Source organism: Mustela nivalis (genome assembly GCF_964662115.1).
Source record: "Mustela nivalis genome assembly, chromosome: X".
In the NCBI taxonomy this organism is placed as follows: domain Eukaryota; kingdom Metazoa; phylum Chordata; class Mammalia; order Carnivora; family Mustelidae; genus Mustela; species Mustela nivalis.
In genome coordinates, this window is record NC_139040.1 from 103,616,089 (window position 1) to 103,639,389 (window position 23,301).

Consider the following 23,301-nt stretch of genomic DNA (forward strand, 5'->3'; position numbering starts at 1 on the left):
AGAAAACCTTTCTATGTTAGAAACTGACAAACTTCTCACATCAGCACTCTGTTCAGGGTCAGGTCACACAGAGCCCACTTGAAGCAAATGCGATTCCAGTGGAGAGAGAATGAACCTCACCACTATACCACTAGGCAGACCTTCTGAGGTAAGCAGGAAAGGCTCAGCATTATCGGAGATCTATGATAACTGTAATAGCTGTTCCCAGTAACAGCATTTATTGAATGTTTACCAGGCCATGTTTTAAGCACCATCTTGGCTACACTTCCTCAGAAACAGACTGAGGAAGAAATTGCATGCAGCAGCTTTACTGGAGATTCTCTTGTTATCAACCCCTGTGAGGGGGTGAGGGAAACAGGACTGGGCAGCAAGAGAATTGGGGCATAGCAGCTACACAGAGGCCATAGCCAATGCCACAGGGAGCTTAGAGGCTGGAGGGTCCTTCAGAATTGACCTGCATGGAGTCAAGAGGACTTGACAAAACTTTTGGCCTTGTGCTGACCCTTAAGATCGGGCACAAACTTGTTCAATGCAGTTCCTTTCAGGAGAGGACATGTCCCAAAGAAGGATTCATCTGTGAGCCATTGGCAGCCAGGGGCAGCCAACTAGTGCCTCAGTCCTAAAGCCATTATCTGTAGTAACCCACAGCGCCCCCTTCTGTGTGTCCTACTGTGTCTTTCACCTAGTCCTCACCACCATTCCACAGAGCAGATGAGGAAACTGAGACTCACTTATTGGTAACTTAGGGAGCTGGGACCTTAGCCCAGTTCCAGCCTTCAGTCCCCACCCTCTGCAGGCAGGGTGTAGCATTCTACTACTCTCAATTCATGCTTGATGAATTAAGAAGACAAAGTGGGAAGTAACAGATTATTCCAACTTTATAACTTGGGTAAAATGCCTAGCTTTAGGAAAGGAGTTGAAATCCATTGGTACCATGAAACTTATTTTAAAAATCCCAAAGCATCACTTGCTGCTTCAGCTTCCCTGCCAACTGAAGTTTCAACTTATGTTAAAGCTGGGTGTGGGTATGAAGAGGTTCATTATATAATACTCTTATTTTAGTAAAAGTTTAAACATTTTCAAGTGACCATTTTTGCCAAAAAAAAGAGAAAAAAGTCCTAAGAACCAGAGTAGTTTATGGGTCAGTTCTATATGATATTAAGGGGTGGGGAGGTTAATTCTAATGTATCTAAAGTATTCCAACTGAACAGAAAAAGATGAAAAGCTCTCTAATACATTTTACGAAGCCAACAAGACTTTACTGCTAAACCCGATAACAAGAATTAAAAGCATAGCCCATCAGCACTTATGAATAGGTATGAAGCATTCAAAATAAAATATTTGGATATAAAGTCAGAAGACTAACACATTATGTCTAGGTAGGGCTTATTCTAAATGTAAGGATGGGAAAATTATCATAAACGATATAAACAGAATCCATTCTATCAAAAAGTAAAGTAGTAAAGCCCCAAGATAATAACAATAAATGCTAATCATTTGGTAAAACTCGGAACCTTATTAATCAATGTAACACACAGAACAAGAATAAAAGGAAAATACTTATGGTAGACTTCTTATCATAAAACCAGTAACAAATATACACTAAATGATAGTCACCAAAACAAGTGCCATGATAAATTAGGATATAAGAACACCTGTCTTTAGGGACACTACTTTTGCAAAATATATGTGTTAATTTCCTCAGTTTGCTATAACAAAGTCCCACAAACAGCATAAACAGACTTTAAAAAAAAAAAAGGAATGCATTGTCTCACGGTTCTGGCAGCTTGAAGTCCCCAAGACCTCCCAAGACCTCCTTGGTTCTAGAGGTTGCTGGAGAACCTTGATGTTCCTTGGCTTCTAGGTGGATCACTCCAGTTTCTGGCTCTGTCTTCACATGTCCTCCTCTGCGTGTCTGTGTCCAAATGTTCCTCTTAAGAACAGAAGTCACTGGAAGAGGGCCTTCCCTAAATGAGGTATGACGTCATCTTATTTTGAGTACATCTGCAAAGACAGGTTATGGACAGGTTAGGGAACACAATTCAACCCATAACAGTCTATTAAAACTTAAAATTCCATTCCCTTTGGCCCACTTCTGGAAATCTCTCCCATAGAAATAAAAGCCAGGAGATTTATATATATAACAACATTAATATTATAAAACTATACAACATACACATATATATGAACATATATAACACTGAAATATATATATATAATGTTTAATGTTTATTTTAATGTTGAAAACAAGCTGAATGACATAAATTGAGGAATTGTGGTATATCCACACCATGTACTACAAGCAGGAAGTAAATATTTTAACTATTTTAAAATAATGAATTAGCGCTGGACCAGTCAGCAAGAAGATACTTTACAAGGTAAATGATGAGTGAGAAGTCCATTCCAGAAAACTTTGCAAAGTATGGTCCTAATTTTTTTAGAACAATGAAGAAAATTCCTATAGCAGTGTGTGAGTGTGTGTGTGTATACACATATAGATATACATACATGCTAAGGTTAGAATAAAGAATATAAAGAATTTGAAGTTGTTAACATGAGTTACTTTCTGGGAAAATATATGGGGTAAGAAGGAGAAGAAGAAAAAAGGAAAAGCAAACAAAAATCAAAAGAAAAAAGACTGGATTAAATATCCTTGTATGAATATACATCATTAACATTCATATAAAGTTATATAGTTTTGTGTATGTGTGTGTCTGTGTGTGTATATGTATGTATGCATGTATATGTATATGTGTGTGTATGTAAATATATATATATATATAGAGAGAGAGAGAGAGAGAGAGAGTTTGCTGTACATAAAGATTCCTAAAATAAGCAGACCTGGATGACAAGTAGAGGGGGAAATCCAAGTAATTACATTCCCTTATATAGTATGGTAGAGATGTGCAACATACTACAAAGGTGGGAGAAAAAAAATGGAAAAATAATGAACATATAGCAATGGCAAAACTTTTAGAAAATATAATTTCTTTACAACACTTTTTAAACATGCTATGTGTGTAAAGTAATATTTTAAGACAATGAAATTGTTTTAATTCCTGTGATGGAATTTAGCAGAAGAATATGCCGTGGTGTTCTGCAGATAGTATTTTGATTTCCAGCTGCTCTTCCCCAGTGAATTAGTATGAAAACCTCAGTTCTACAATAGTCTACTCCACATAGGTAAGGTGTGAAGTCAAAATGGTCACATATTTTAGGGGGCAGGGGAGCATAAGATTAATAAGACTACTTAGTCGCAGTGTTTTATCAAATCAGAGTAAATAAGGCAAGTGTGAACTGAAAAAAAAAATCTTAAAGCAGAATAGAGAGAATCCAATGGGAGTTCTCTGAATATGTTCTTTGGTTAATTTACCCTAACTCCCCCAAGCCTTTGGGTGGGGTAAACAAGAAACTGGACTTTTAAGATTTCTATACTTTTTTCCCCCCTCTCTACTGTTCTTGAGTTTAGCCAAGTAGAAACTGACTGGAGTATTTAGGGCTGAAAGGGTCTTGCACTGTTGGATGCATCTTTTTGAGAATTAGAACCTAATGGAATCTACTATGTATAATACAACCCAATGCATTTTTCACCAAAGCCACAGCACTAGTGAATACTCATGCTGAGTAAGCCTCTTCATTAAGCCCTACAGACACAGGATGAGTATGACATAAGGAAAGCTTTAACGTGTTTCCAGTCCTGGAAAAGACCTATGTGCACAATTAACCACAATTCAAAATAGAGACAACAAACATATGGTAGAAGAGCAAATAATAACTTGGAAGGACAAAGATGGAAATGTAACTCTGTCCAAACTGTGAAACAAAACAAAAAGGAACTTAGCACACACAGTGAATTCCAATATTCACCTGTAACTCCATGAAAGCCCAATAATATTAAATGTTACAAAATCTGTTCCTGCTTGTTCCCGTTGCGTTGAACAGTGCAGTCTTGAAAATTCAGGGCATATGAAAGGTGCAGCTGATCAATGGACAACAGTTTTGAGCACTCATTTTGGGCAGGAGGTTGCTCTGGGAAGCACACTTTGTGAAGCTGAGAGGCAGGTGTGCATTCTTTTATACTGAAAATAGCGCCTGCAGTTATATCAGATTGTCAGCATCGTGTGAGAGGCAGCTGGTTTCTCAAGTGGGAAAAAGTCTGCATGCAGGTTAAAACTATGAGAACCAAGTTTTAGTCCTGATGTTTTCCTGTTTCAGCCTCCTACATTTGGACAAATCATTTACCTTCTGTGAATACCAACAGGAATTCAAAACTCATAGAAAATAATAATTCCATACAACTGGATTATAAAAAGCCTCAAAAAATATAACATATTTTACCCCAAAGATACAGATGTAGTGAACAGAAAGGCCATCTGTACCCCAATGTTCATAGCAGCAATGGTCACAGTTGCCAAACTGTGGAAAGAACCAAGATGCCCTTCAACGGACAAATGAATAAAGAAGATATGGTCCATATATACAATGGAGTATTATGCCTCCATCAGAAAGGATGAATACCCAACTTTTGTATCAACATGGACAAGACTGGTGGAGATTATGCTGAGTGAAATAAGTCAAGCAGAGAGAGTCAATTATCATATGGTTTCACTTACTTTTGGAGCATAAGGAACAACACAGAGGACACTGGGTGAAGGAGAGAAGTGTGTTGGGAGAAATTGGAGGGGGAGACAAACCATGAGAGACTGTGGACTCTGAGAAACAAACTGAGAGTTTTGGAGGGGAGGGAAGAGGCGGCTGGGTGAGCCTGGCAGTGGGTATTAAGGAGGGCATGTATTGCATGGAGCACTGGGTGTGGTGCATAAACAATGAATCTTGGAACACTGAAAAAATAAAATTTTTTAAAAAGTGCTTTTATTTGAAGGTAAGACATCATTATTAAAGTAACTACTATGTGCAAAAGAAGGTTGATAAAGCAGTTAAACATAAATCTGTTTAGAATGACAACTTCTGGGGCTAAATGGGAGGGTAGGTAATGTGTTTTTCGATCATCCATTCAGTCAAGGAACAAGGAAGTAAATCAGACTTCCAGTTCCGTCATGAACTATGAATGACCTTTTGTGATGATAGAGCCAAATCAATTTGAAAATATGTAAAATGAAAGGGATAGGGAAATAATAATCTGACATGAAAGGGATGGGAAAATAATCTCTAAATCCATTTCAATTCTCAACTTAAGTCATAATAAACAACTAATTCAATGACAGGTAAATATTTAATGGATGTTATATACTGTGGTTTGGAATAATTAATGTTTGAATCTTAGAAGACCGTAGAATCTGAATTAGAAGACAAGTAATCATAGATTAATAATTTAAAAATCAGAGGCCATCATTTATTAAAACCATTGCAGGAACTTTGGTTTCAGTTCAAACATGTGAAGAGCTTAGAAGCTGTATTTCCCATCCTTACAAGGAAAAGCTGGACAAGCTATCAACAACTTTTTTTCAACACCTCAGAGAACTGGGACTGTAGGCCTAACTGCCATCCCCAAATCTAACGAGATGGGCTCCTCCAGGAAGAGAACTCAGGCATATAATTATCTGGAGCAGAAGTCACTGGGAAGATGCCATTTAAGCTGGAAGGTCCAATAAAACAGAAAATTCAATGAACTACTGGAGGCTGAGTATGGACTATCACGAGAGTGAGAAGCTAATGAGAGCCAAAGTCCTGGTGAAGGACCCACACTTTCATATGTTTTCCCTATGGGAACCCATCAGGTTGTCACAGAATCAAGAATCTGGAGAAAGCTCCCTCTACCACATGGCCCTAGCTGGTGTACAGGAAAAGGAGTAGCCATGGTGAAAATCCACCCAGACCCTTCACTCTTAGGGAACAAAAGGTTTAATCTCCCAAGAGGTCTGACATTGATGGCTGGAAGCAGGGAAATCTGAATCAAGCTGGGAAAAGGGAGCTCCACTCTGCCATGGCCTCCCTGTGTCAAAGAAAAAACTAAAGATTAAATGTACAGGGGAGAGGATCTCAGTTAAACAAACTGGGGACACTGGAGGACAAGCAATGTCCAGCAATAGGGAAAGGGTCAAAGAGCATGGGATGAAAAAAGTTCTATGCCTAAAGAAGGGACAGAAACACAGGCCCATAGTCCATCCCCAAACAAAAATTTAATCAGATGATTAGAGGAAGCTTCCCCTTGCCTACACCCCATCACTACCACAATAATGTCTCCAGGAACAATAATAGTGGATTACAGCTGGGACAACAGATGAGTAGTACAAATGGAAGAAGCCCTTAAGGCAAAAAGGAGCTGGAGAGAGAGGACACTGGAGGAAGTGGAAACCTCTCATACCCATAACTACAACAAACATCAAACACAACCCAAATACTGGGCAGATTAACATAAATACTGAGTTAAATAGATCCTCAGTATGAGGATTTAACACACTATACCACATGTCTGGTTTCCAGCAAAATATTGTAAGGCATGCCAAAGGCAAAAACAAACAATAAACAGTCTGAAGACAAAGCAATCAGCAAAACCAGACTCAGATATAACACTAATGTTGGAATTACCAGAGAATTTAAAATAACTATGGTTAATGTGTTAAAGCTCTCATGAAAATTGTGGATGCAAAACCAGATGTCAGCAGAAAGATGGTTAACTATGAGAAAGTACCAAAAGGAAATTACAGAAACAAAATCCTCACAGTAACAAAAAAGAAAAATTCCTTCTAGGAATTTCTTTGATTAGACTTTGACAAGGCTGAGAATGGAAACAGTGATCTTGAAGACAGGTCAATAAAAATTTCTAAACTGAAACAAAAAGAGGAAAAAATGTTACAAAAGAACAGACATCTAAGAATTGTGAAACCATATGAAACAGTGTAACAGATGCAAAACTGGGGCTGCCTGGGCGGCTCAGTCAGTTAGGTGTGTGCCTTTGGCTCAGGTCATGATCCCAGGGTCCTAGGATGGAGTCGTATGTCAGACTCCTTGCTCAGTGGGGAGCCTGCTTCACCCTGTGCCTGCCACTCCCCCAGTTGTGCTTTCTCTAATACATTAAATCTTTGAATAAATAAATAAATATTAAAAAGATACAAAACTGCAATATTAGAAGAGAGAATGGAGCAGAATCAACGGTTAAATAAGGGCTGAAAATTTTTTCAAATTAATGACAACACCAAACTAAAGACCAAAGAGGTTTAGAGAACACCAGAGAGGATACATGTCACACACACTCTCCCTCCTACCATTATCATATTCAAACTGCAAAGAACTAAAGACAAAGAGAAAATTTTTAAAGCAACCAGAAAAAAGAGCAATAAAATTTATAAAATTCTAACAACCAAGGCCAACTGAAGAAAATTAAAAAGAGCAAAGATACAAAGTACCAACATCTAATAAAAGTCAGGGCATCACTACTGATCTCACAACACTGAAAGGATAATAAGAAGTTACTAAGGATAATAAGAGAATACTACGAACAACCCTATGCCCATAAATTTAGTAACTTAGATGAAACAGACCAATTCCTTGAAAGACATAAACCACCATACATCATTTAAAGAGAAAAATATAAACTAAATAAACTTGTGTCTATCAAACAGACTGAATTAGTAGCTAAAAATTTTCCAAAGAAAAATGCCAGGGCCGGATAATTTGACTGGTGAACTCCACCAAACCTTCAAAGAAGAAGTAATTCCTAAACTACACAATCTTTTTTAGAAAGTAGAAAAGGAGAGAACACTTTGCAACTCATTTTCTGAGGCTATCAGTCATCTAAAACCGGAGAAAGACATGCAAGAAACAACAATTATAACCTATGACTACAGATTAAAAATATTCAGTAAAATATTAGCAAAATTAAGCTTAATAATGTATAAAAAGAATTATGCACCATGGCCTTGCACGGTTCATCCCAGGATATAAGGCTGGTTTAACCTTCATCAATTTATTTGACCACATTAACAAGCTAATAAGAGTATCATGTGGTTATATCCATAGATGCAGAAAAGTATTAAATAACATGCAATACCCGTTCATGATAAAAATTTTCAAAATCCTAGGAGAAGGGAATTTTCTTTTTGTGTGTGTTTATTTTTTAATTTTATTTTTTAAATTTTATTATGTTCAATTAGCCAGCAAATAGTACATCATTAGTTTATTATGTAGTGTTCAACAATTCATTAATTGCATATAATACCCAATGCTCATCCACCACATGTGACTTTTCTTAACACCATAAAGGGTAGGTATGAAAAACTTGCAGCAACTTGTAACATTATATTTAATGGTGAGAGACTAAATGCTTTTCTCCCTTAGGCAGGCAGGGCAAGGATATCCTCCTTTACCACTCTTATTCAGCATATTACTGGAAATACTATCTACAGCAATAAGGCAAGAGAAATAACTAAAAGTTATACAGAATTGAGAGGAAGAAATAAAACTGCTTTTATTTGCAGATGAGGTGTCTATCAAGGAACCTCCAAAGAAACTACCAAACAAAAATAACAATAACAAAAACTCAAAAAACCTCCTGGAGCTAAGAGGCAAGCATAGGAAGGGCACAGGACACAAGGTAAATATACTAAAGTCAATAGCTTCCCCAAGAGCAATAAACAATAAACAAATTTTATTGTTTATTATATTGTTTATTGCTCTCCAAGAGCAATAAACAAATGGACCTGAAATTAAAACACACACACACACACACACACACGTGTATCATACTAAAAAGAAAAAAAGAGCAAGGCAGCAGAGGATAGGAGACCTAAATTTCCTCTGGTCCCAGGAATTCAGCTAAATAATTATCAAACCATTCTGAATGCCTACAAACTCAACAGAAGATGGGAGGGAAGAATAGCAACAATTCTATGAATGGAAAATCGACCACTTTCTGGAAGGTAGAACATGCGGAAAAGTGAATCCCAGGCAATATACAGGAAGATGGGCCATGGGGGGAGGCACCTCCCAATAAGCCATAGAGCAGTGGAGCACAAAATCGGAACTCTTATAAGTCTGCTCCACTGAGGGACGTCGCTCCACGGACTAAGCGGGGGTGTGGGGGGAACCCTCGCTGAGACAGTGTGGTCTCAGGTCCCTCAGGGTGACAGAAAGACAAGGGGTGCCTGAGTGTGGCAGAGCTCCCAGGGATTGGAGAGGGAAAGCTGGCTGCAAAGACAGAGACAAAGAGTGGGCTCTCAGCTCAGGGTTGCCATAAACAGCAATCCCCAGCAAAGCTGGGTCACTACCCATCAAGCAGGGACCCTACAAACAGCAGATTCAGGGAGACCTGTCCCCTTCCTCCTCCCACCCCTGGGAGGAGAGGCACAGGAGCATGCCGCAGGAATCTGCTGAGTTTGGGGACTCCAAACGGGGTCATGTACCAGAGATAGAAATGCTCAGTCACAGGCCGGCTGAACCCGGAGTGTGAGTGGAGACCAGGGAGACAGGAGGGATGGACTGATTTTCTCTGAAGATGCACTGAGGGGTGGGGCCCTGAGCTCTCCGCTCCTCCAGGCCAGGGATTGGGAAGCCCCCATTTTCATTCTCTTTCTCCAAAGCAATACGGAAAGAGTTCAGGGAACAGGAGCTACCAAGAGCAAAATTGTCTTGGGAAAAGACATTTGAGAATCACTGCAACAGGCCCCTCCCTCAGAAGATTAGTAAGAACATACAGCCAAGACAAAGTACACTAATCAATCAGAACTACAGAACTCCAGAGCTAAGGGAAAGCAACACATAGAATTCATAATTTTTTCCCGTGACTCCTCAGTCTTTCAAAGTTAAATTTTTTTAATTTTATTTTTTCTTATTCTATTTTTGAAAATTTTTCCTACTTCCTATTTTAACATGTTTTAACTATTTTATGTTATCAATAGCTTTTTAAAAATCCTTTTTAATTTGCATTGTTACAGTCATAATCTAAAGCTTCACTGTATTTAACCTTATTTTTTGAATACATATAAGTTTCTCTTTCTTAAACATTTTGGGATAGTTTCTTCTAACAGACCAAATTATAACCTAAATTGAACATATGGCTTTATTCTAGTCTCCAGCCTGATCACATTCTCTTTTTTTTTTCTTTTTTCAACCAACTTCTTATCAATTCCTTTTTTAAAATATTTTTACGTTTTCATTTTTACAGTCACATTCCACCCTTTCATCATGTTTACCCTTATTTTTGTGTATATTTGTAAAAGTTTTTTGTTCTTTAAAATTTTGAGAGGTAGTTTCTTCTTCTTCTTTTTTAAAGGTTTTATTTATTTATTTGACCGAGGGAGAGAGAGATCACAAGTAGGCAGAGAGGCAGGCAGAGAGATGGGGAAGCAGTCTCCCCGCTGAGCTGAAAGCCCAATGCAGGGCTTGATCCCAGGACCCTGAGATCATGACCTGAGCTGAAAGCAGAAGCTTAACCCACTGAGCCACCCAGGCACGCCAGGAGTCTTTCTTCTAACAGACCAAAATACACCCAAAACCAAGGGTGTGGCTCTGTTCTTTTCTTTCTTCTCCACCCATGTTCAGGTCTCTTCTGATTTAGCTAGTGTATATTTTTCTGGGGTCACTGTTACTCTTTTAGCATTTTGTTCTCTCAGTCATCTATTCTTCTCTGGATAAAATGACAAGGAGGTAAAACAACCTCAAAAAAAAAAAAAAAAGAATAAGAGGCAATACTGACTACTAGGGACCTAAACAATAAGGAAATTAGTAAGATGTCAGAACTAGAGTTCAGAATGACCATTTTAAAGATGCTACCAGGGCTTGAAAAAAGCATAGAACATACTAGAGAATCCCTTTATGGAGAAATAAAAGCACTAACGTCTAACCAAGCTGAAATCAAAAAAGCTATTAATGATGTGTAATAAAAAAATGGAGGCTTTTAATGCTGGGATAAATGAGGCAGAAGAGAGAATTAGTGATGTAGAAGACCAAATGATGGAGAATAAAGAAGCTAAGAAAAACAGAGATAAACAACTGCTGGATCACGAGGAGAGAATATGAGAGATAAGTGATACCATAAGATGAAACAGTATTAAAATAATTGGGATCCCAGAAGAAGAAGAAGAAAGGGGGATGCAGAAGGTATATCTGGAACAAATTATAGCCTGATCTTCTCTAATTGGGGGAAAGAAACAGGCATCAAAATCCAGGAAGCACAGACAACCCCCTCAAAAATCAATAAAAATAGGTCAAAATCCCGACATCTAATAGTAAAACTTCCAAGTTTCAGAGACAAAGAGGAAAAACCTGAAAGCAGCTCAGGACAAGAAGTCTGTAACATACAATAGCAGAAATATTAGACCGGCAGCAGACCTATCCACAGCACTAAACGAGGAAAAAACTCAGCCAAGGATAGTATATGCAGCTATGCTGTCACTGAAAATAGGAGAAATAAAAAGCCTCCAGGACAAACAAAAACTAAAAGAATTTGCAAACACAAAACCAGCCCTACAGGAAATATTGAAAGCGGTCCTCTAAGCAAAGAGAGAGCCTAAAGTAACAGACCAGAAAGGAACAAAGACAGTATACAGTAACAGTCACCTTACAGGCAATACAATGGCATTAAGTTCATATCTTTCAATAGTTACCCAGAATGTAAATGGGCTAAATGCCCCCAATCAAAAGACACAAAGTATCAGAATGGATAGAAAAACAAGACCCAACAATATGCTGTCTGCAAGAAAATCATTTCAGACCCAGAGATAACCTCCAGATTGAAAGTGAGGGGGTAGAAAACAATTTACCATGCTTATGGACATCAAAAGAAAGCTTGGGGAGGGATGGGGTGGCTGGTGATGGACACTGGGGAGGGTATGTACTATGATGAGTCCTGTGAATTGTGCAAGACTGGTTAATCACAGACCTGTACCCCTGAAAGAAATAATACATTATATGTTAATTTAAAAAACACACCAAAAAAAGAGAAATACTTAGGTATAACACAAAATATGTATAAGATCTATGCATAGAAAACTAAAAAACACTGATGATAATAAAATATACATATAGTTTTAGTTTTGTTCACCAAGAGGGCCTAGAAGCAATTGTATCTCAGTAGCAATGAACATAATCAGCATCCAGATCTTGGTTGCTAATAGCATTCTCCGAGAAAAAGGACAAGGACTTCTTGAAGAAATGGCTGATTTTAGGGCAGAGGACAGAATGTACAAGAGGAGCCTGGAGCACCTTAATGCCAGAAAATAAGGGAGTGCTTATAAAACAAAGGTACTGGGTATGACACAGGAGTTAAGAAAAAGAGCTTGCAATGGCTAAAGCTGGAAAAACTTGAGCCACAAAAGTATCAAAGTAGCACTGGCTTGTGATCTCATATATAAAATAAATTCCCTTAAGTCCATATGGATCTAAATAAAGGCTCAAACAGATGAGTAAATGGAGAAAAATCCACAAATCTTCCATGTAGATGAATCCCAAATAATTTCCACACAGATACTCTGCCTTCAAGGAGGTGGAACATAACTCTATTCCCTAAGTGTGGGTGGCAAATGACTTCCTTTCAATGAGAGCAGTCTGAAGAAGGGGTAAATGAGGAGCCATATAGTAGAAAAACCCAACAGCCAGCTGATCAAGGTCAATGTCAACAGTGGTAAGTCATCTTAACCACATCTTAGTTTAGATAAGCTGCCTTATATTTAGTACTGGCATAACACTATAATAGGTTATGGTCAAAAGGCAGGGATTTAAAATGGTCAACCATTGACAGTTCTTCCACAGTTTCATCTCCTCAGTGTCCATAGTATTTTAAGATTTTATTTATTTATTTGACACAGAGAGAGAGAGAGAGAGAGCACGCAAGTGTGCAAGCATGCACACAAGCAGGGGGAGTGGAAGGCAGAGGGGGAGAGAAGCAGGCTCTCTGCTCGGCAGAGAGCCTGAAGCAGGACTTGACCCAGGACCCTGGGATCACGACCTGAGCCAAAGGCAGATGTTCAACTGATTGAGTCACCCAGATGCCCCCTTAACACCCGTAGTATATAATTAAATTGTCATTTGCTTAAAGTTAAAGCCTTTCTGCATTCACTCTGGTCAGTTGTTTTCCCCTTCGGAAAAAGCTGCTTCCTCTCTTGGAATGGCTTCTGTCTGTGCTACATTGGTCAAATTTCTTATTACTTGCCATTTAGCAATGACTAAATAATGACACTTGCACTAATATATAATTGATACCTATTTGTAGAAGCTGGTAGGGGAGACTTTTTGATCACAGAAAATCAAATAGATCATTTCTGTTACACTTCAATGCCATCCTCACGGTAAGCCGTGAAAAACCTTTCCAGAGAAGCTAAGTCATCCCACTAAACTCACACTTCCATGTCCTATCATGCATAAGTGGGTGACTGATCATTGTTGCTTTTCTTTTTCTGCATGCCACATCCCTATTAACCTTACCTGGGGACAAAAATGAAATATTCTAACTTACAGAATGATGACTTATTGAAAGCTACATGAATGACTTTTTTTTTTATCAAAAGGGATACATTTCTTTAGAATTCTATTGATTTATCCCCAGGAACTCCAAAGGCTCTGAAAGACATGAATGAGCTCCACATTACTGTCAGTATTTTTCTTAAAACATCTATTAATTATTCAAAGTATGCTAAGGGGTATTTCAGAGACACAGCAAAATGTTTAAATAGATACTTCCAAATATCTTATATGGTTGTTTAATATTTATGATGCTTCTACAATGTGTTCTCACCTTTATAAAATACAATGACCCTAGATCTCTTCTATGGAACTTCACTTGCCTCACAATAAATAAATGGATATAAAAGCTGTGCTAACTACCTTAAGCTTTACACCATCTAATTTATCTTTCATAGAACTAACATGTTAAAGCAAGGTGTAGAATACAGAAAAAGCTAAACCCATCTAATATTAACAAAAATAGGACCTCATATTTTTAATGCTCTATAAATTATAAACCACTTTTCCATGAAATAACTTGCTGGAGCCTTACAACAACTCTTGAGACATAGTTAAAATAGGTATCTTATCTCCATTTCACAGATAGGCAGTTAAAGCTGAAGGGTGCCTTAACTTCCCAAAAATACATTCATGAAAAAGGAGAAAGGGAATAACAACAACTACAACAAACCTTGGTATTTGATCCAATGATCAGTGTCAGGCTACAAACTTTGAATGGAATTACCTGTACTAATATGAAAATTTTATCACTCTGTTTTCCCCTTTCCCATAGGAAACCCGAACTTAAGGTAATTCTATAATCAGGTATCTTCCTATTTATATAGTAGAAATTACTTGCAAGTGCATTCACTTCTTTCACATCACTGTTTAAAAAAAAAAATTACAAACCAATACAACTCTCTGTGATAGCTGAAATTACTTTAAAGGAAAGACAACTGTCTCCCCGAAATTGATGTGTTTAGAAGAAACTGTCCCCATTTCCCAGATACTCATCTTTTAAACCCACTGATGTCCAACAGATACTCTAAGTTTAATATTCCTGGAAATTCTGGTATCATCTGTATATGCTACAGGGTGCCTTGCCCTTATTAATAATCTAAAGGTGGGAATGAGACCAGAGAAGAGGGTGAGGTTCTCACACTGGCCCCATTTTTCAGGTAGGGTGACTGTTAGGATAATAGAAATAGAGGAGGAGGAGAGGAAGATCAGGATTAGTACAATGCAGTCTTTCGGTTACATTTCTATAACTTCCTCACTAATCAGCTTTCATCTTTCATGATTCAATTTAACCAAGCTGTCTTTCCAAGCTTGAAGAGAAAGTAGGCCTCATGCTACTTCTTGTACATGCAAGTACTTCCTAATGTTAAGATTAGCCCAAAGAGTTCACTGTCTAGTTATAAAGGCCTAACTTGCAACAAATTATCTTGTTTCCTAATAAGTGAACATAAAATATCTTGCTACAAGTTCTAAGAACTTCTGAAATAGACATCATTATTGCTCATCTATTATGTACAAAGAACTATCCTTCACACAACAGTTATCATTGCTGTTGGTTTTCAATGTTAGTTAACCATAGAAACAGTGTAAATCCCTGATTATATCAAAGTTTATAATCAACTAAACTAGGATAAAATTAACTTTTATCACTTAACCCTGGAAATTTCTGAATCTTAATTTTTTCCATGATGTGGCTTTAATTTGTAGCAATGAGGCAGGGAAGGTTTTTCCTTATTATCAGCAGAGTTGCAGGTTACAGTGAAAAAAGAAAACAGTAACTTAAGTACTTTGGGGTGATCACTGCAAATTCTGTGCTCTGACATATAAACCAGTGGGAGTTTATTTCATTATCAGTATTTAGAATTCCATTAAAGAAAATAGTGGTGGAAGAATCCATTCTATGAATTTTTCATGTTTAACTCCCAATGCAGTTTTTTTTTAAATTTTGGAAATAAATGTCTGATCTAAGAAGGTATACATCCTTTCCTGAAGTTAAATGAAAGGACATAGTATTTTTAAGTAACAAGTATGCTAAAGATAGATTCTAGCGGTATCAATAATATTGATTGCCCTTGTACAAAACCAGTCTGTCTCCACCTACTAGGGAATATTATTCAGAGCTCTTCTCTGTCCATAACTCTGAAAAATTCTGTCAATTTTATAGACACTGACTTATTAAGCTATCTTAATCTCGGTGTGATGTTTATCTTTATTTTTTTTTTAACCCTTTCAGTATTACCTTTAACAATGTCATCTATGTTTGCCATCTGAATACCACGTAGAACTTCGTCACTGCTTGGTCGGAACGTATTTTCCAAATATACTCAGTGAATAGCAGTGAAGGTTGTATTTAACAACAAGAAAGTCATCTCCCTTTGACAATGTAATTAATAAGGAGAAGTAGACACACAAAGGCCAAACTTGTTCCAAAAAGATTTTCTGTTAGGAGGACAAGAGCTCTGGGTGGTATGTGGAGGAGGATACCTGTTGTCAATGGAATGCTAAGGAATGAGTACTGAGTTGGAATCACCCATAGGGCAGAAGGTAGTGTAGAGTAATGAAGGACAGGGAAGAAAGATGGCTCAAGAAGGAGGGAGTAGTCAACAATAGTGACTACTTTATTATAGATACTTTTGTATATTGACCAAGCAGTGCATTTCACAGAACATTCCAGAAGAGAACTCTTGATTTCACCATCTACCATTACTGCTCCTTCCTAACACTTTTCAGTCTTAATAAATGGATGTTGTCACAGGAAAGGGAAGAGATTACAACACCAAACACCTTCAACAGGCAGAAGGAAATTAGATCTGCACAAGTGGAAGTGTTCGTCTTTGCTGGGAGAACAATCTGTTCACAGTGACTGAAAACAAATCAGGGCATGTGAACAGAGATGCAGGTAGTGGTGATGCGTATTTGTGGAAATGAACTTCTTTCACCTTCACTGAAATGGGAAGCAAGGTCTTTAGCAGAGACTCACTGGGCAAGAGAGGTTGAGCATACCACCAAAATCACAACAAGCTCTAGGACAAAGTAGTGAACTTCCTGTGGAGTGATGTGTAGAGACAGGGCATCCTTTCAGTAATGAGACATGGATCTACCACTATTACCTATCACATGAAATACTTTTTTTAAGGTTTTATTTTATGTATTTATTTGAGAGGGAAAAGGAGGGAGCTCGCAAGCAGGGGAAGGGACAGAGGGCCAGGGAGAGGGACAAGCAGACTCCCTGCTGCATGTGGAGCCTGACACGGGGCTCAATCTCATGACCCTGAGACTGTGACCTGAGCTGAAACCAAGAGTTGGGACACTTAACTGAGTCATCCAGGCACCCTTCACATGGAATACTTTTATACACTTTGCCAAGCAACTAAAACAAAGTACTCATTTAAGACTACAAATTCCCACTGGTTTGTCTTTGGAAGAGTGCTAGTCCATCAATATGTAAGAAAAAAAGTTTGTTGCAAAAAAAAAAAAAAAAAAAAAAAAAAAAAAGAAAAGAAAAGAAAGAAAGAAAAAGAAAAAGAGAAAGAAAAAGTGTGTTGCAACCAGGCTCAATGAATTTCAAACATACTCCTTTAGGAGATGAATGTCAGGAACACAGCTGAGCAGCACCTCATGGAGACCATGGAGATGGCAGTTAAGGTATGGAGGACAAAGGAAAATCACAGGAAAGTACACTGGCAAACAATGAGGAGTGCAACCTTGTTGTGTGACATGAGAAATATCTTCTCAGGGAGTGCAATATTAAGACATACAGAATTTTCATTGAGCAAAGACAAGACCGGGCTACCTCGAAAATAAAAACAGTAACTGGCAAGCAATAGAGATATACAAGTATCTCTCCTAATAAAAATCAAAAGAGAGAATTTCCTAATGTGGCCTAAAATAAGGGTCACACTATTAGTCTTAGCTTGTGAACTAATGACTATGATCATAAGCTTATCCCAGAAGCATAAAGACTCATAATAACAAGATAGTAAACTGTCAAAAGTTACTCTGAACATCCTCTCAATCTGGGAAGTCATCACTTTTAACAGATAATGATGGAGATTATTGAGAAAATTTCCAGAGATGGGGATCAATAATCTATCTGAAAAGGCAGTGTAGCTCAGCGGTAAAAAGCAGGTTTCCTAGAGCTGGACTGTCTGGATTCAAACTGTAATTCTGTTGCTTGCTAACCACATGACCTTTGAGCAAGTCGCTTATACTTTTTGATTCTCTTGTTCCTCATTTGTGAAAGGGATAACAACAGTATCGACTGTGAGGACTGTTGTGATAATTCTGAGTTACTACAAGGCTTAGCTCAGTGTAAAATCTCTGTAAACTGACTAATAACAATTATCAGAAAAATCTTCATTACACCAGTTTTCAAAGTATATGTCTTATTTGTTTAACTAATTGTTTCTAGTTATGAAATCTGAAGCAAACTTAACTATTTCAATAATTCTTTCCTCCTATAGCCTCCTACTACTTTTCTGGGCTATGTTTTTCATTGAATTTACACTGCTATAACATTTTAATTATTATGTGTATTTCTTGAAAAGAGTGCCCCCTTCTTATTCATAATTGCTCCCTTCATGGTCACATACTTTTTTTTAAATGATTTTTTTATTTGTCAGAGAGAGAGAGAGAGCGAGCGTGCGGGAGCACACAAGCAGGGGGAGCAGCAAGCAGAGGGAGAAGCAGGCTCCCCACTGAGCAAGAGGCCTGATTCAGGATTCGAACCCAGAACCCTGGGATCATGACCTGAGCCAAAGACAGACATTTAACTCACTGAGCCACCCAGCATCCCAGTGGCCCCATAGTTGATACCTGATGTGGGATATTTGCTCAAGTACTGTATACTGAATGACTGGCAACCCTTCCAATCTTTAAAATAATTCTTATGTGCCTTCTCTGTGTTCTGCTCTCCAAGCTAAACATTTCCAAATTTTTCACTAATTCCTCACACGTCATTTTAGCCTCCCGCTCAGCTTGCTTTGAACATATTCCAGTCTTTCAAAGATCCTTGTAAAATGTGGCACCCAGAACTCAACCTAATATGCCACATATGGCCTGACAAATACAAATTCCTGAGTATTCTGGAATTATCAGTTCCTTAATGTGGACATTATTCTTGTATAAATGCAACAAAGAATAAAATACATTCTGAAGAATAGCTGATTTATTAATATTCCATCATGAATGTGTTCTCTCAACAGATGCGGTTCATATGGAAAAGCATTCATCATCGACACTCAAAATGTACACATAGCTTTTTCTTTTTTTAAATAAAGGATTGAGGCTGACTTGATCTCTAAATAGCTACATGCTTCTAATTCACCTTGCTAAGGTCACCTAGAGAGTCATATGGTCATGAATCACTATTAAAGTATCTAAAACTGAGCTGTACCTCTCTTGAGGGTATGTTTTCTGCCACTAAACATAAATATATAATCTACTGGAAAATTGGGCGATACCTATTATTAGTTCGTGCATTATATAGACCAAAATCTAATCAAAGTCTCTTCATTTATTTTTTCAGCTTTACTAAAATATGAGACAAAACTATATATATTTAAGGTGTACAACATGACGATTTGATATACATATATATGGTGAAATGATTACCACATGACCATATGACTCTCTAGGTGACCTTAGCAAGGTGAATTAGAAGCATGTAGATATATTTCTTAATATATCAAGATCTTGAAAAAGTTAGTGAATATAGAAATCTTACCATGTGAATTTCATTTGTGAGAAATCAGAGCTTGGACCAGCAACAATGAGATCCAAAGTGTCCTTAGTAAGCGCAGGCTGAGTAAGCATTATGCTCTCATCATAATGCATAAAGTTTTCTATTATTTTAATCTGATCCCCATTGGAAGATATCCATTTTATCAGTTACAATTTTGAGTTTTGAAGAACTCAAAATCCCTCTGGGACTGTCATCTATAGTGACAAAACAGAATAGAAACCACATTACTTTTCAAACAGGCTTATGAGGATATTATTGAAGTGAAATCTTGTGTTAAAATTTCCCCTGGACTGAGAAACATGAAATACTATAATCAGAAAATGACATAAGTGAAAAACATTACATTTATGGGCGTTAAGCCAGGGTTTTGAAAGTAGACATTATAGGGAAAAAAACATAAAAGAGAAAATTAAAGTATCAATGCCTTTGGCATCCATTTAGGGCACTATTCATAGAATAGTGTGATTTTATAATGATTTGGGTCATTCTTCCATATGATACCATTAGGTAAAATGACAGTATTTTTCCCCATGTCACTGATGAAGAGATTTGAGCAGCATTTCAACAGTCTCACTTCAACTGGCAGAAAACATAAGGCTGCTTCTGGTAGCACAGTGTGGTGAATGCTCCGATGCCCCTTCAATTCAAGGAACATGAAAATCCTGGACAAGAGCATTAATTCACAGCTTAGCTATAAAGAGAGAAAAAGATATCTCTAGTTTCCAGAAGCAGAAAGGAAGTCAAAACTAGAGTGTTAACTCTATAGGTTGATACCACAGTGCTTTAGGATGTTATCAAACCTGAAAGTAGGCTCTGAAAGCATGAGGCTAAGGTTGTAATGCCCACAAAGGGTGTGGTCTTGTGCCCATATGAAGTCTGATGTAAAGAAATGGAACTGAAATCTCTTCATAAATCCCTGCATTAAAGGGAACTAGAAAAACTACACCTTCTGGAATAGAAAGGCAGCAAGGAAAATTGTCATCTGCCCAGTCTTCTGGCTGGGAAATAATTAAGAGTTCTCTGAGAAATCCTTCCTATGCTCTGCCACACATGTGTGGAGATTCAAATTCTTATCTTCTGTGAAAAAGAGAGATCCCATGGTTTGACATGAATGTCTAATATGAAAACTCTGAGGTCCCTGTCAAAGGACAAGGAGTACACACAAACCCAGAAACCCTTTCAAGAAAACAACTGTCCTTAAAAAAAAAAAAAAAAACTTAAAAAGTAATTTCCCCAGTAGATTTTCTAAAGCTAGGGTAATTTTGGTATTCTAACACTGAAAGATAATAAGGGAAAACAAAATAATTATACCAGTCTCATTTAGGAATATAATGTTAAATCCTAAATGGCATATTAGAAGACTGAATATATCATTTTGTTAAACAAATTTAAGAGTCCACTTTCATTGGCATGTTGAACCATACCATGGAAAGCCAAAAACAGTGAGTGATACTTCTGTTTCTCCATCATCACTGAGCTAAGAAAAAAGTAATAAATCCCTCAAATGCCAAAAAAAAAATTCAAAGAACTGCCACAGAGAGGTAAGCAACCTCATAAGGCAGTTTTTAAATGGGAGCCCGGTGCTGAACTCTTGATTGCTGAAGCAAAAACAGCTCCCTTGGAATTTCTAAACAGACACTGATCCTAAACAGGTGAGTTTACAGCTGAATTTCACACCACACACAAGGAAACATAAAACCTCCCCAGAGGAATGTTTACCCCAAGCCTAAGGAACACCCATACAAATACAATGTCACAAAGATTATGCGCCTATAATAAAAATTCATAAGATGTTACACATGGAAATGAGGCACCATGATCAAGCCAGAAAAAAGGCAGAATCAGATACACAAATATTCCATACAAAGGAATCATCGGATACATAATATAAAATAATTGTTTTTTTTAAAGGTATTTATTTCTTTGACAAAGAGAGTGAGGGAGCACAAACAGGAGGAGTGGCAGAGAGAGAGAAAGAAGCGGACTCCCTGCTGATCAGAGAACCGGATGTGGGACTCAAACCCACAACTCTTGAGATCACAACCTGATGATCTCAGCCGCCAACCGACTGAGACACCCAGGTGCCCCTAAAATAAATATGTTTAAAATATCTTAAGAAATGAAAGAAAAAAATTTAAAATGCCACCAAAAACCTATAAAAATAAGCAAATTATTTTAAAAAATCAAATGGGATATTTAAAAATTAAAAATACCATAAAATTTAAACTTCAAGTATACAGGATCAGCTAAGTAATATATTCAATAGAGATGAAGAAAAACTAAAAATTGATAGATATGAAAATGATCCAGAATATATAACAGATAAAAAAGGTAGTGATTATATTGGAAAGAAAAATGGAAAATAGAGTAAGAAGGCCCACTCTCTCTGAATAATGTTCCTTCATTTTCTCTATGCTCCCATATGGAAATATAATTCTAGAGAATTTTCCAGAATTGTTGAAATATACCAGACCTCAAAGTCATTCTGTCATATATGAAATATTCTTTAATGGCTATACATTTTATCATGAAGCAAATCAAATTTTTAATAAATTGTACTCATATACAATATGTTCTCTGACATAAAGTAAAAATCAGCAATAAATGCTAAATAGGAAAGCCCTGTATATATATAAATTGGAAAACATACTTCAAACAACTCGAGTGAATTAACCATACTGGAAAGACAGAAGATAGGTACATAGGAAAAATACTTAAAATGCTCTAAGTCAAGTATCTGTACTAGGGATATAGAAAGGCTGAAATTGAGGACCCAAACATACAGTTGAAAAGGTCTGAAAATGAACAACAGAATTTAAGGAAGATAAAATGAAGACACAGTACAAGTACAAAGACAAATTAATAAATTAGAAAGAAATAAGAAAACGAAGAGAAAATCAACAGTATTATTTGAAAAGATTAACAGAAGTCACAAAAAGACAGGAAAACCAAAATCAAGCAAATTAAAAAGGGGGACATTAAAAATGTTACAGAAAATAAGAAGTTGAGAAGATGAAATAAACAACTACATGTCAATAAACATAAAACTTAACTCACATAAACACATGTATACAAATATTATTAAACAATACTAACACAAAAAGATACGGGAAATTCAGTCTTTCATATTTTTTAAAGATTTTTATTTATTTGAGAGAGTAAAAGCTAGAGAGAGAATGCACACGGAGAGGGAGAGAGAGAAGCAGGCTCCCCAGTGGGTAGGGAGTCTGATGTGGGATTCTATTCTGCAATCCTAGGATCATGACCTGATCCAAAGGCAGATGCTTAACCAACTGAGCCACCCAGGGATCCCAGGAACTATGGTCTTTCAAAATAGCTGAACAGTCAAAGAAACTGTATCAGAGCTTTAAAAATTTACCACAAATAAGATTCCATGCTCAGCAAGTTTTACCAGTGATATCTAAGAAAAATTTTACCAACTTACTGAAAAATATTCCAAGGACTAGAAACATGTAAAACAGTCTACTTGGTTATAATAATCAAAATCATTGGGGCACCTGGGTGGCTCATTGGGTTAAAGCCTCTGCCTTCAGCTGAGGTCATGATCCCAGGGTTGTGGGATTGCCCGCATCGGGCTCTCTGCTAGGCAAGGAGCCTGCTTCTCCCTCTTTCTCTGCCTGCCTCTCTGCCTACTTGTGTTCTCTGTCTAATAAATAAATAAAGTCTTTAAAAAAATCATTATAAACTTGATACCATAAAACAAACCAGCAAACAAAAGAAAGAGTTTTTAGCACAAAAGCAGTCAAAAACAATATGTCAATGAGTGAGCAGAGCTGTGTTTCAGTAAAACTTTATTTACAAAAACACACTGTGGTCATGGCCCTGCCATCCACATGCCAGGTACCTGCGCAGCTCAACTGGGCAGTGCCAGTGATGAACTGATACCTTACAAAAGCTCAGCCCACGTGGGTCAACGCGGAAAGCCTCTGGAGTGGTACTCCCAGAACTTAACATTACCTAAGACTACATCCTTGCTTGGCTCTGTCCCTTTTTCTTCCATAGAGTGCTCTCTCAATAATTCATTTGCAACCAAACATCGGTCTGCTTTTAGTTTCCTGAACTAAGACACAAGTGCATCAAGAAATGTGAAAAACCATAAAATATAGTTAAATTAGGTTTGT